The sequence below is a fragment of the Squalius cephalus genome, assembly GCF_949319135.1.
Source record: "Squalius cephalus genome assembly, chromosome: 2".
Lineage (NCBI taxonomy): Eukaryota > Metazoa > Chordata > Actinopteri > Cypriniformes > Leuciscidae > Squalius > Squalius cephalus.
This window is the reverse complement of record NC_137123.1, coordinates 44,645,162-44,659,403: the sequence shown is the minus strand read 5'-3', so window position 1 is coordinate 44,659,403 and position 14,242 is coordinate 44,645,162. Positions and strand designations below refer to the sequence as shown.

The 14,242-nt window shown below is 41.6% G+C and overlaps 1 protein-coding gene across 5 annotated transcripts in view; it reads left to right on the top strand.

Annotated features, from left to right (window-relative positions):
• Window positions 1–14,242, top strand: part of bnc2 (basonuclin zinc finger protein 2) — a gene marked incomplete at its 3' end in the record, with an annotated part of 304,130 nt that overhangs the window by 71,107 nt on the left and 218,781 nt on the right. The gene's annotated exons all lie outside the window — the stretch shown is intronic.

Below are 14,242 nucleotides of genomic sequence, written 5' to 3'. Positions count from 1 at the left end.
CAGCCCGGCACATGCGCCGCTCTCAGCGAGTGCAGGTTGTGTTGAGACCACACGAGGAGGCGTTGTGCCAGTGTGTGGAGGCTCTGCGATCTGAGACCGCCTTGGCGGTTTATGTAAGACACCACAGCCATGTTGTCCGTGCAGACTAGGACGTGGTGGCCCTTTAAGAAGGGGAGAAAATGCTTCAAAGCATTCTCGACCGCTTTCATCTCCAGACAGTTTATGTGTAAGTGCCCTTCTTGGGCTGCCCACAAGCCAAAAACCAGCCTGCTCTCGTAGAGGGCGCCCCAACCTGAGTTGGATGCGTCTGTCAAGATTACTTTCAGTTTCGAGACCGCTCCCAGATCCACGCCGGACTGATACCAGTCTGCCACCTTCCAGGGTTCCAGCGCCGTGACGCAGTTCTGGGTCACCCTGAGGTGAATACGGCCGGATGTCCATGCCTGAAGCGGAACCCGCGTCTTCAGCCAGTGCTGAAGAGGGCGCATGTAAAGTAAGCCCAACCGAAGCACTGCCGAGGCCGAGGCCATAAGGCCCAGCATCCTCTGAAAGCTTTTGAGAGGAAGAATACTGCAGACCTTGAATGACTCTGCTGAGCGCTGTATTTGCAGCGCGCACTGTGACGTAAGCCGCGCTGTCATTGACACAGAGTTTAGGTCTGTTCCCAGAAAGGAAATGTTCTGGCTGGGAGACAGCGAGCTCTTGGTAATAAAGCCTTGTGTGTTATCAGCTCGTCCTCTGACTGCGCTAGAATTAGCCAGTCGTCCAAATAGTTCAGTATTCGCATCCCCCGTTGTCTCAGGGGGGCGAGCGCCGCGTCCATGCACTTCGTGAATGTACGAGGTGCTAAAGATAGACCGAACGGCAGGACGGTGTACTGATAGGTCTGGCCCTCGAAGGCGAATCGCAAGAAAGGCCTGTGATGGGGCGTTATCTGAATCTGAAAATAGGCATCCTTCAGATCCACTGAGATAAACCAGTCCCTCGGGCGAATTTGCGCGAGGATCTGTCTGGTCGTGAGCATTTTGTACGATCTCTGCATAAGGGCTCTGTTCAAGCGCCTGAGATCTAGGATGGGTCTGAGACCACCATCCTTTTTGGGTACAAGGAAATACCGGCTGTAGAAACCCGACTCGCTCTGTATCGGAGGGACGGTTTCTAAAGCCCCCTTTTTCAGCAGATTCGCTATTTCGGTACGAAGTAGATGTGCTACTTCGACTTTCACCGTAGTTTCGACCCTGGCTCGAAAGTGTGGGGGTCTGCAAGCGAACTGCAGCGAATAGCCTCGCTTTATAGTGTTCAGCACCCATTCTGACACGCCCAGGATCATTTCCCATGCGCGCGAGCCGTCTCGCCTAGGTCTGTTCTGTGCAGCAATGCGTTTTAAATTAATGCAAAAATTAAGGATCATTTTTTGGCTTCAGTATTCTCGAGACTGGGATTTTGTTAATGTTATTTTGTTAATGCGATTTTCCCATAGTGTAAGATAGCTTGTGCAACACGAGAGTACTCTCGAAAGAGAACCAAAAACTCATGTAAAAGGAGAAGACCTACAGAGCTCAACCTGCTGCCTATAGAGCGATGGCCTAAACAACATTCACAAAATGGAGGCCTATCTCCATAAGAGCACAAAAAGAGCACACTTACTTCCAGGGCCGGAGCACTTAGTGTCGATGCCTCTCCAGCCATGAGATTGCATAGCTCGCTGATGGCGATGAATGCGTGCTGAACTCATCTCATTGTGTAGATCCAGCAGGAATAGAAGGCTCATGAGAGCTGGAGCTTTATGGCTGGAAAAAAAACATTCGTCAAGTCAGTCACGAGCGTTCTCTTCCCTCACGCGCTCCAACGACAGCAGAAGCCTTGTTGAAGTGCGTTCCATAACACTCAACAGCTTAACATACGCGGTGCAGGGTGGCTGTGAGGGTTTGGGTTGTATATCCTCTTCACCCTCATCAGCCATCTCCTGCTCTCTTGGGCTGGTTGTTTTTATACACAGCAGAGCACTCGCTGCTGGATCAGAGGATGTTAGTGACAACACATCCTCATCCTGCAGCTCACTCTTGCAAGTCTCTGAAGGGCTTGAGAGATTAACAACTCTCTCAACCTCCTCAGCGAGCTCCCTCTGAAAAACCAAATGATTCCAGTCTCTGCTCTGCCTCAGCACGAGCGGAACCTGAATCGCCTGGTACAGATGTCTGTCCCTCTTCCCTCGAGAAGAGAGCAGACGAGAGTGGAGTTTTCTCAAGGGAAAAAAACTCACAGTGGCACAAGCAGATCCCTCAGGAACTGATCATGCATGCTCTGAGCCCAAATAATAAACACACAAGTTGTGTGTCATCAAGTATCAATATTTTAGACACGCATGTACACACTTCCTGATGCGTTTTTCACAAGCCATGATTACCTTTTTGAAGTTTTCAGGTTGAAGTGTACAAACACAGAGAGACCGAGAGAGCTACATGGCGCTACATGGAAAAATATCCACCAAACAAGCCACTTTGAAATTTTGCTGTTTTCATGAATACAAAAGTTGGGTGACCCTCCCCCCTTCCCCTAGACTAAAAAAGGTTCGATGCCCCTCCCCTCAACAAAGAATAAAAAGACATGACCCTCCCCTATTTTCCTCTGGTGGTCTATTCTATAAATAACGAACGGTCCCTAATAGCAATCCGCCATGGAACAAGCGCGTCTGCTTTTAAAGGGAATGTGAGATGACACTTTGATTGGTTTATTTCTCGTTACGCCCAAACCACACCTATGAGTAATGTAGCTACTTCAGACCAACCCATTTTAGATTTGCATTGGGCGCAAGAGTCATTTATCCCACCGTTATAATAGCAACAGCGCCCGAGATCCGCCCACAAAGTTACTTGCGTTTCGCTTTTGATAGTTTCAGATCATTAAAATAGGGCCCCTGGTGTTTTGGTGGAATACCCGAAGATATGAGCGTTGCCTCCACTGCCAGTGACAACTTCAACAAAGGAAAATAAAAAGGTTATATTATTTAGTATAGGCTGAATTTGGAATAGAATAAGATGCTTACTATTTCTACCATATATTTTATGACATAAATAGTAAAAGTAGAGTGCTATCGTGCTATTTAAAATTCAGACTGTTTTTTTATTGGCTTTTATGTAGCTGAAATTTACTGACAGTGCAATGAACTAAAATAACAAAGCTGTACACAATCAAATACAATGAGCTGAAATGGAACAGGTGTGCATGTTGTCAAGAAGACACGTGGATCAGTGATGTGGTGAGCTGCATGAAGTCGAACAAGCCTAATAAGATTGCCAGAAGGCATTGTATTGCAAAAATCCCACACCTCTTGGTTTGCAATTCAATTGATTACATATTATAAGACAAATATATTATAAATTACAGTATGCTTTTTGTTTAGTCTCTCTATAGGCCTACATACAAAACCTAAAGGAATGATTAGAGAAAACTAAAAAAGCTGCATTGAATTGCCAAAAGAATGTAACTCAAAAGACCACCTACTAATTAAGGCAGTCCTTAACTATTCTATTCTATTTTGAATTCTGGTCTTGGCCTAATTTCAGTTTTCTAAGCTGTGACATTGGGGATCAGCAGTATAGATAGGTTTACAAACTAGATGATGCTCTGCAAGTTGGTTGAGTCTGGAGAGGCTAAGCCAAGAGGAGGTCAGGGGGCAAGATACAGAGAAAATAAGTGACAGAAAGAGAGTGGACACAAGGAAACCCCTCTTTTTTAACACTGATAGAGTTCAAGCATCACTCTTCACCTCAGTCAGCAGAGGTGATGTGAGACAACCAGTGATGCTCTTCCCAAAAACATAATTAGCCAACTATGGTCGCAGGTTCCGTTGTTACCTACATAGTTCAAAGATTTGGCGTTTCCCGAAACCATAATTCCAACAAACATTTGAAAACAGCATCGCAAAGTTATGTGGTTGGCACTACAGCTCTCAAGCTGTGGTTAGAAGCATGTTTTTTTGATAAATGTCATGTGGACTTAATAGATCATTCTCTTGGGCACAATAAGCAACCATTCAGCAACCAATCAGTTCATTCTATATATTTATTTCTATTTAAATATATATCCATTTTAATCTATATATTTTAGCATGTCAACAATCAGCTGCAATTTTAAAGAGTGCGCATGTGCATAAAATGTATGTATGATACTGTATGATGTATGTGGAAACCCGTGATGAAGCAAATATCCAATAAAGCTCAATGACATGGAACAAAAACAGTGAAGTAGTCAGTAGGTGGCATGTTTGTTACAGCTGCATCTCGGAGATCTCGAATAGATTAATTAGCAGAAGTTATTACTCCTCCGCCTGCTTGACGTCATTAACAACAGTCCTATATTGTTGAACTAATGTGGTTCAAATGACAGAGTTGTGACCATGTAGCCTATGTTACTGCGGTTTCGGGAACAGGCGTGAGTTGGTTAGTTTTTTCCAAAAATACATAATACAATGGTAGTTAATCAACGAGTTACATCATTATACGGGAAACACATCCCAGGCAGTAACGGCTCCTGACCGTAATTTAGGTCAGATTCTGGGTCTTAGCTAGCCTGGCAAGCCAGACCTACATCAAGATGTTTGGTCTGGCAACTCACCATAGACACGACTCAATCCGAGGGGCGGGATAAACGGCTGTCTTTCAAATTCACTCTGCACGCAATAGGACAGCGCTTCAACCAACCAGAGTGTTTTCCCAACAGCGGAGCTAACGTTAGTTGATAGATTAAACTTTTGAATCTGGCCGGCAAAACTACGAACACATCTTCCTTTTTTAAGAATGACTTAAGTGACTTTTCTCAAAGAAGAACTTAACTCCAAGTCCTCCAGAGTCGCGGCCAAAGCCGATTCGAAAGACTGTTCTCCAGCAGCAGCTCTTCTTTGTTTTCAAGTAACAGTTAGCAGGGAACCGTCGCAACTCTGTCGTCATTATGTTAAGCCCGCCCTGCCTACTCTATACACTACGTGATTGGCCTGACCCAATTTAGGTTTTTCCAGCACGAAAGTCAATGGAGAGTTGCTAGACTACCCTGGCTGCAAAATACATTTTGCTGCCGCTAGGGTGCGTCTAGATTTCTAGGCTAGGTCTTAGCACTAGTTTATGATAAACATTTTTTGTAAGCTTTATATTCTAATCGCTGAACACATGCATAACACTTTTGGAAGAGGTTGCGTTATTTAGCCTGAGGGTGGTGCTCTAATGTTGATTGACAGCCTTTAAGTACACATGACACACGCATAGAATTGCCTTAATGTAGCACTTATTTGCCTCAGAATGTTGTTTTAAAATATTGCAAGTTGTGGAGGAATTCCAGTGAGGAAAATAAAGTAATTTCTATTCTCAGAACAACATAAAACAAACAGAACAGTACTATAGGCTATTAACATTAACAAACTATTAAACTAAAGGATTGATACTTATTCATTTTATACGCTAGTCCACATAGGAAGAACAGACATGCCAATTAGTTACTGACTTGATGCAGACTAATATACACATAACTGAAGTGTATTGATATCAGGCTTGTTCGACTTCATTCAACACTGCACAGACCGATCGGCGGCTGACTTGAAGCAGTGCATGCTGGTTAGAAATTGTGTCCGACTTGAGACAGCGCCGACATCACGTGACTGTGACGTATGTCATCAAAGTACAACGAGAGCGATTTGAGAGCAAACGGCTGATTCATTCTGCGCTGCCTCTCCAGAGCGGCTGCACGAGCTCTGATGACGACACAACTGTATGGCGTCATTTTTTAGTCAAATGTCATGAGCGTGTAAGACATGCTCACGAGCACATTATGTTATTTCACGCGCGCAAAAATGAACCTTCAGCTGGCATGATAAAAGTACTCGCGCACAAATTCAACAACCGAGAGGTGTACAGGTAGCTGCGAGCGAGCGCCTGGCATACTCTCATGCTTGTACAGTGGAATCCTGCTCGCGCGCAGTGGATTTCTGCTCGCGGAGTGCTGTTTTGCTCGCGCAGTGGATTTCTGCTCGCTCAGCTGATTTCTGCTCGCTCGAGTCTACATGACTTTTGACAATTTGGGGGCGGAAACCAAGGAGGGCACTGACCCTCTTATGATTGGTCACTTTCATCATGGAAAATCTTGGGAAATCCTAACCCCGCCCACCTTCAGACGCAGCGCGAGTCACTCAGCTCGCTCTGCTACTCCGGCTATCTCTGTATATTTTAGACAACGAAATATGTGATAAAACACCTTACTAACTATTTTCGTTTTCATTTAAAGAAATCTTAAACATGATAGCCACACAAATGTGGTTCATGCAACGCGTATTGATTATATTCACTGCACATAACGTTTGCCTATTAAAAACAAAACAAAATATAAAACACAAACCTGCCTCTTTTCGTTTTAAATATAATATAAAAACATTAAACATTTTAATATGGTCCAGGCAATATGTGCATTTGTACTAAACAACAGATTTTGCAGTAAACAACATTACAGTTTTTAAATTTTTAAATACAATTATTACAATTTAAAATGACAAAACTCAACCCAGTCTCTTTTTGTTAAATTTCAGTTTGATCAATATTAGCCATTATAAAAGTTTAAGTAAAAGGTATAAGAAGCTATACAAATAAAGCAAACAATTCAGTCAAACACACAAAGTCAGCGCTCTAGTAAAACCATACAACGGTAATGTTAAATAGCTTATAAAGTTATGAAACTTCCCCTCAGCCAAAACGATTGGCCACAATGGCCAGGGAATAAATTATAGATTCACGAGACCAAAAATCGCCCGTTAGATATACACAAGACGAATTATATCTCATGTTTAACCACTACAGAGACCCCAGCGAAAGCGGCGAACGTCAGAAAGACTATAACCGAGGAAAGGCTGTTCCAGGCGGGGTACATGAGTGCCGAGCGCCCGGTCATCGTTGTATGGTTAGACTAGAGCGCTGACTTTGTATGTTTGACTGAATTGTTTGCTTTATTTGTATAGCTTCTTATACCTTTTACTTATACTTTTATCATGGCTAATATTGATCAAACTGAAATTTAACAAAAAGAGACTGGGTTGAGCTTTGTCATTTTAAATTGTAATAATTGTATTTAAAAATTTAAAAACTGTAATGTTGTTTACTGCAAAATCTGTTGTTTAGTACAAATGCACATATTGCCTGGACCATATTAAAATGTTTAATGTTTTTATATTATATTTAAAACGAAAAGAGGCAGGTTTGTGTTTTATATTTAGTTTTTTTTTTAATAGGCAAACGTTATGTGCAGTGAATATAATCAATACGCGTTGCCTGAACCACATTTGTGTGGCTATCATGTTTAAGATTTCTTTAAATGAAAACGAAAATAGTTAGTATGGTGTTTTATCACATATTTCGTTGTCTAAAATATACAGAGATAGCCGGAGTAGCAGAGCGAGCTGAGTGACTCGCGCTGCGTCTGAAGGTGGGCGGGGTTAGGATTTCCCAAGATTTTCCATGATGAAAGTGACCAATCATAAGAGGGTCAGTGCCCTCCTTGGTTTCCGCCCCCAAATTGTCAAAAGTCATGTAGACTCGAGCGAGCAGAAATCAGCTGAGCGAGCAGAAATCCACTGCGCGAGCAAAACAGCACTCCGCGAGCAGAAATCCACTGCGCGCGAGCAGGATTCCACTGTACAAGCATGAGAGTATGCCAGGCGCTCGCTCGCAGCTACCTGTACACCTCTCGGTTGTTGAATTTGTGCGCGAGTACTTTTATCATGCCAGCTGAAGGTTCATTTTTGCGCGCGTGAAATAACATAATGTGCTCGTGAGCATGTCTTACACGCTCATGACATTTGACTAAAAAATGACGCCATACAACTGTTCCACGATTGGCCGAATCCACCGCATGACAACGATCATGTGTGTTTCATGTTTATTCGAACACCTTCAGTTCCACTAATGTTCACAAATCTGTTTTTTTATAACAGTAAAATCTCTTTTCATGTAGTCGCAATGTTATATTGTTTCATGTTTATCAAAATAAAGCTGATTAAAAAAAAAAGTAGACCCCACTACATTGGTATTTAAATAGTATAGGTAGTATAGGCTTATATTGAACTTTATTCTTATACAAACAGATGCTGTATTAAGCAGTGCATAAAGTCTTAAATGGCAATGTATCTGAAACGTCTGTGTATTTGACAAATATTGCATTTATTTCACTTCCGCTGTCTTAAAGTATGCAAACACCATGTGAGCGGTCACTATGGGAACCAGAAAGTGTCTGACTTCACATCTCCATTTTCAGCTCCTCCCCGCCTGCACTCTGCAACTCTCGCCGATCAGTTACATCCAGCCGCAGCTGATGTTGAACACACCTATCGTCTTGGTCTGGAGCAAGGTTTACGCAAGCTAACATGAAAATAAGCAGTGAAGTCTGAAATCTGCCCCAATGGCTCTCAATTAGAGCATGCTGCAGTTCCATTTTTCACCACAGATTTACATCGGAAAACTGCGGGGCACTTAGTATCACGCCTGCCGGAGCCATACGTTAAATTTTAATATATCCTGATTTTGCGACTTTTCTAGAATAGTCTAGAAAATCTGAAAAAAATATTTGTTGCAGAATGCTGAACACATTTACCATTTATTAATGATTCAGCTTATATAGAGGTCTATGTTTTGGATGCCCCTGCCCCACCTGCCCATACAGACAAGTCGCAGCTGATCCCAGGGATGCGTTTCTCAAAGGCATCGTGAGCTAAGTCGGAGGCAATGGTTCTACGATCTACTTAGGCTTACAATGCTTTTGGGAAATGCAGCCCAGGGCAACTGTAATGCTGCTAATTGTGTGATGTGTGGCAATGGGTAATACAGTCACATCAATTGGCAGTTCCTATGTACCATGAGTAGAAGTGAGGCAGGTTGAAGTTTATTTTCTATTTAACTATTTAAAACTGTAACATCCACATGCTCTATGAGTGATTATTTTTAAGTTGGCCAACTTAGTTTCATTCTCACTTACTGTAGTCCATTGCTATTGCTGGTCGCAATGGTATACGTGGAATACTGAGTGATTGCACAATCGATGACATTTGGATCCCGTGTGGCTCTTGAGTTCAGGGGACATTCACTTTTTTCTCTCGTTCTCTACACAAGTGAAAGGTTGTTTATTCATGGTGTCATATGATGTCTTGTGGCCCTTTTGCGTCTTCCAGCAGAACAGAACAGTGACAGTTCTATCTGGCTGCTATCTGATCGAGACACTGTCTTCAAGTCACATGAAGAGTGCACTAATATCCCACTCGTTCATTCACTTGTGTGTACAGTATGTGTCTGTAAGACAGGATGGCCACTAATCTCCATCCTCCTTATCTCCTCTCAGACATTGTTTATTTAACAGATTTACCTCACCATTTTAAATGAGCTGGACACTTTTCCACTGTGGATTAAATGTGAGATGTGAAAATGGCACTATGGCAATTGTTTTAAAAGTGAACTCTAATTTTACTAGGGGCTCAGAGAGGTGAGGACTTTAAGGATGCCATTAAGTGGGCATCATTGTGCAGGGGAGAGATTAGAATCAATCAATTCAGATGCACACTCACTTCCTGTGAACAGGTTACTCCTAATTCTCTAAAGAACTGTAGATTTGTCTTGATCTACCTACCTTTTTTATTTTTTATTTTTCATTTTTTATTCTTAGTCCAAAACAGGCCAAAACCTGGAACACAATACAGAATGCAAGACTGTATTTTGTAAGAAAAGAAAAAAACTGTCTTTGTTGAACATCAAATGGATTATTAAGTACAGTAACTAACACAGATTACGTCAGTATCAATTTTAATTAAATTATATTTATCTGACACACCTAAAAACAGAGAATGCAAGAAAGAAATCTAAAATCAGATGAATTCAAATTAAATCATTTAAGTCATTTTCATAAATCAAAATACAGTACCATACAAATCATTACATTTACATTTATGCATTTGACAGGTGCATTTTTACTAAAGTGACTTAGTAAAATTCAAGATTCAAGCTATACATTTAATCAGTTCATGGATTCCCTGGGGATCAAACCTATGACCTTGATTTTGTTAGTACCATCCTCTACAGCAGGGTTCACCAATCTCGGTCCTGGAGGGCCGCTGTCCTGCAGAGTTTAGCTCCAACCCCAATTAAACACACCTGAACCAGCTAATCAAGGTCTCACTAGGCATACTAGAAACTTTCAAACAGGTGTGTTGGAGCTGGTTGGAGCTAAACTCTGCAGGACAGCGGCCCTCCAGGACCGAGATTGGTGAACCCTGCTCTACAGGAACAAAAATCATTATGTCACCTCATGAATAATTAATTAGGGTTTACTTTGCCATTCACTTGTCAAGTCAAGTCAAGTCAAGTTTATTTATATAGCACTTTTCACAACATAGGTTGTATCAAAGCAGCTTCACAGTATTAACTTAAAACAATACATCAATGTTTGTTTCTAGTGGAACGTCCACGTTTGGTAATGCTGATCAATAGTATCGTTGATTGATTAATTAAATTAAATATCCCCAAATATCCCCAACTGAGCAAGCCAAAGGCAACAGTGGCAAGGAACCGAAAAACTCCATCAGGTGACCTAATGGAGAAAAAAAAAACCTTGGGAGAACCCAGGCTCAGTCGGGGGCCAGTTCTCCTCTGGCGTTTATGAACTAGAGGTCGGATTTAACTGTAAGATTAAAAGTATTATATGAATGCCTGGCTGAAGAGATGCGTCTTTAATCTAGTTTTAAACTGGGAGAGCGAGTCTGAGCAACGAACAGTATCAGGATAAGTCAAGATAAGTCAAGTCATCTTCATTTATATAGCGCTTTTAACAATGTAGATTGTTTCAAAGTGGCTTTACAGAGATACAAGGATAGTTTAAAGTAACAGAGATTGTTTTGGCTTTATAGCAGTTCTTGAATAAAGTTATTTTCCAGCTAAAGTTAATTTGATTGATTCACTTCCGTCGCAACGATCATTAGTTATTAACTTAGGGGCCGCTAACACGACACCATTTTAACAGGAAACTCTACACAGACTTTAAACGCAAAACCTGTGAGAACGCTGATGGCGTGCACATGCATATTACACACGAGTTCAGTCTGTTGGTATGCGCGTTTGAATATATGTGCGCAGGTTTGTAATTCCCTACAAACCAAGCCTTAAAAAAACTACTTTTCTGGCCTTAACATTTTTGATACAGAATTTTATCACTTCGGGGTAGATACGCAAACCGAATTTTCCTGACAACGCTTTATCTGTAGAGTGGTAAAGGGATCCTCCATAAGGAGAAACTAGTTGGCACTTTAGCACCCCGCTATGACATCGGGTCCAGGCTTCATCAGATCTGGATACAGCCTGGATCCGGCAGACTGTGGGAAAACCTTGGGATAAACAAAAACACTAAAATTAGCGTAGATGCCATTCTTCTTATGATGTAACGAGTACATCAGGATTTATGGAAAGTGTTCCCGGTTCCGGCTGACCTGATCTATGCAGCCTAATATTGAATTATATAAGTCTATAATGTATTATGTGTATGCTAGGTCAAAGAGATGTGTTTTTAATCTAGCTTTGAACTGCCAGAGTGTGTCTGCTTCCCGGACAATGGTAGGAAGACTGTTCCAAAGTTTTGGTGCTAAATAGGAAAAGGATCTACCGCCAGCAGTCGATTTTGATATTCTAGGTATTAACAACTGGCCGGAATTTTGAGATCGCAATAGACGTGAAGGACTACAATGCGTTAAGAGCTCGCTCAAGTACTGCGGAGCTAGACCTTTTAGTGCTTTGTAAGTAATCAGCAATATATACTACACACAAAAAATGTATACGATGTTTAATAGGGAGCCAATGCAGTTTTGACAGAACAGGGCTAATATGGTCATACTTCCTGGTTCTGGTAAGAACTCGAGCTGCTGCATTTTGGACCAGCTGTAGTTTGTTTATTAAGCGTGCAGGGCAACCACCCAGTAGAGCATTACAATAATCTAGCCTTGAGGTCATGAACGCATGAACTAATTGTTCCGCATTTGTCAATGAGAGCATATGGCGTAATTTAGATATATTTTTAAGATCGAAAAATGCGGTTTTACAGACACTAGACACGTGACTTTCAAATGTAATGATAACAATTTTTTCTCTCTCTGTTGTTTACCAGCTTTCCCTCAGTGCAGGCAAAGTTTATTATCAATGTCAAGTCATTTGCAAAAATACATTATGTCCACTTTTCACCACTTCTTAGTTCCTTAAAAACCATATGGAGGACCCTTGAGAAATAAAGACACCTTTTATGACATCTGCAAAAATGTCACAGACCCCAACACAAAAACTGACATGGGTCGCTAAGGAAAAGTCAATGCCCTCTGTGCTGCCGCAGTGCCACAGCCCCAGGACTCCCAGCATGCTCTCTTCTCTTTTACTCTAATGAGTTGCAACACAGATAATGTGGCTGATGATCTTTCATTGATTTGGCTATCACTTGCTTGTCTGGTAATTGATCCGTAGCTGAGCCTCTAGTTAATTATATCAGTTTCGACATGGCCCTAGTCTTGGGGGAATTTGAAGTCTTGCAGAATAATAGTTTTAATAAAGGAGTCCATTACGGTGGCTCTCTGCTTTACTTGACTACCACTGCTGCTGCTGCTGCCACTGACAGGATCTGAGCTCACCCTTACTCCCGAGAGAGAGAATGAGGACGGGACAAACTGAAAGAAAAGGACAACAAGCAAAAAGGGAAAGGAATATTGTCAGAGTCCTCTCAAACCTCTCACAAATAACAACTGTTAATAGGGAGGTCAGAAGCTGATCTGCCAGCTTGACTTGAAACACTCGGTTGCACTTGGAAAATCAAGAGACCAGCACATTCAAGAGAGAAAGAAAACTAAAGAGGGGAAGAGAATTTGAGATGGGAGATGTGACCATAGAGACTAAATAAAGAAACAATTTCCTTGGAATTTAGAGTTATTGAATATATAAATGGTAGAATTTTTTTTTTTTTTTTACATGTTTTTAAAAGGCATTCTTACTACACATTAATGCCTGTGTTGTTTTCAGAAACAACAATTCATGGCAATTTAGAACTAAGCAAGAAAATGTCTATGAGAACAGATGAAATGGAGGGGACAAGTGTGTGACAATGGGCTAAGCATCTCTCATTAGTGTCCATTTGCTTGTAAAGATGCACGGTCTTTACGTCTTTGGTTACTGCGGAGGCACTCTTCGCTTGAGAGAGAGAGAGAAAGAGAGAGAAGGTGAGGAAAAGAAACAAAACAACATATTAAGTTCTCATTGCAGCTGCCACCATTCCTCTTGCCTTTTTTATTCAATCTAAAAGAAGAAGAAGAAGACGACACGATTTGATCAGACAAAATGCTGTGCAGATTACTCAGGTAAAGGTTAGCCAGAGCTGCCATTAGTGCTGTACAGAGGCTTTTAACGGACAGTAACAGCTGTCTCCTTTAAATTGCCACAAAATTTCAAGTGGCTTTCTACATACGAGAAGCCATTTAATGTAGCGAAAGGGAGAAAAGTTAATTCCCTTTCTTTCTGTCTCATAGAAGGGAGATCACGGTGACATCTTCTTCAGACATACTCGCATTGTCAAAGACTATAATTTGAACAGCTGACGTCAGGAGAAGTGCTGGAAGAAAAAAGTATGAGAGGAAAAACACGCAATAATAACAAAAAATAGCGTCATTACACAACACATTTCTCATATAAAATGTTTTGGCATGTACAATGAGGAAGAGATGCCGCCACTTATTGTAAGTGCATATGTTAGGGCTTTCTTTCTCTTCCCCACCTTTGTGAGACTGTCTGCTGCGGGGACCAATTTGGCAAAAATGGAGCCTCTTCCTCATTTTTTTCTTAATTAAAATCTGAAAGCATCCACTCGAGGTTTCCCTGCATGTGTGTGTGTGTTTGTGAGTGGGAGAGTATGTATGATTATGTGCTCTGCCGCACTACTCCACAAGACGGTGTGTGTGCGCGCATTCACAGGGGGAGTTTTTTTTGGGGGGTGGGGGGGGGCGTGGAATGATTGCATAGAACCATTAGCTAGAGCTGTTTAATACGAGGGGAGAAAAAAACAGACAAAGGAATCAGACTTTGTAATAAAAATCAAATGGTTGTGTGACCATCTTAAAATACCTGGCTCTAGTGTGGTTATAGTGACACATTCTGCTTTAAATCCTGCCGGTGTGAAAGTAGACGTGGAGACACAATACATA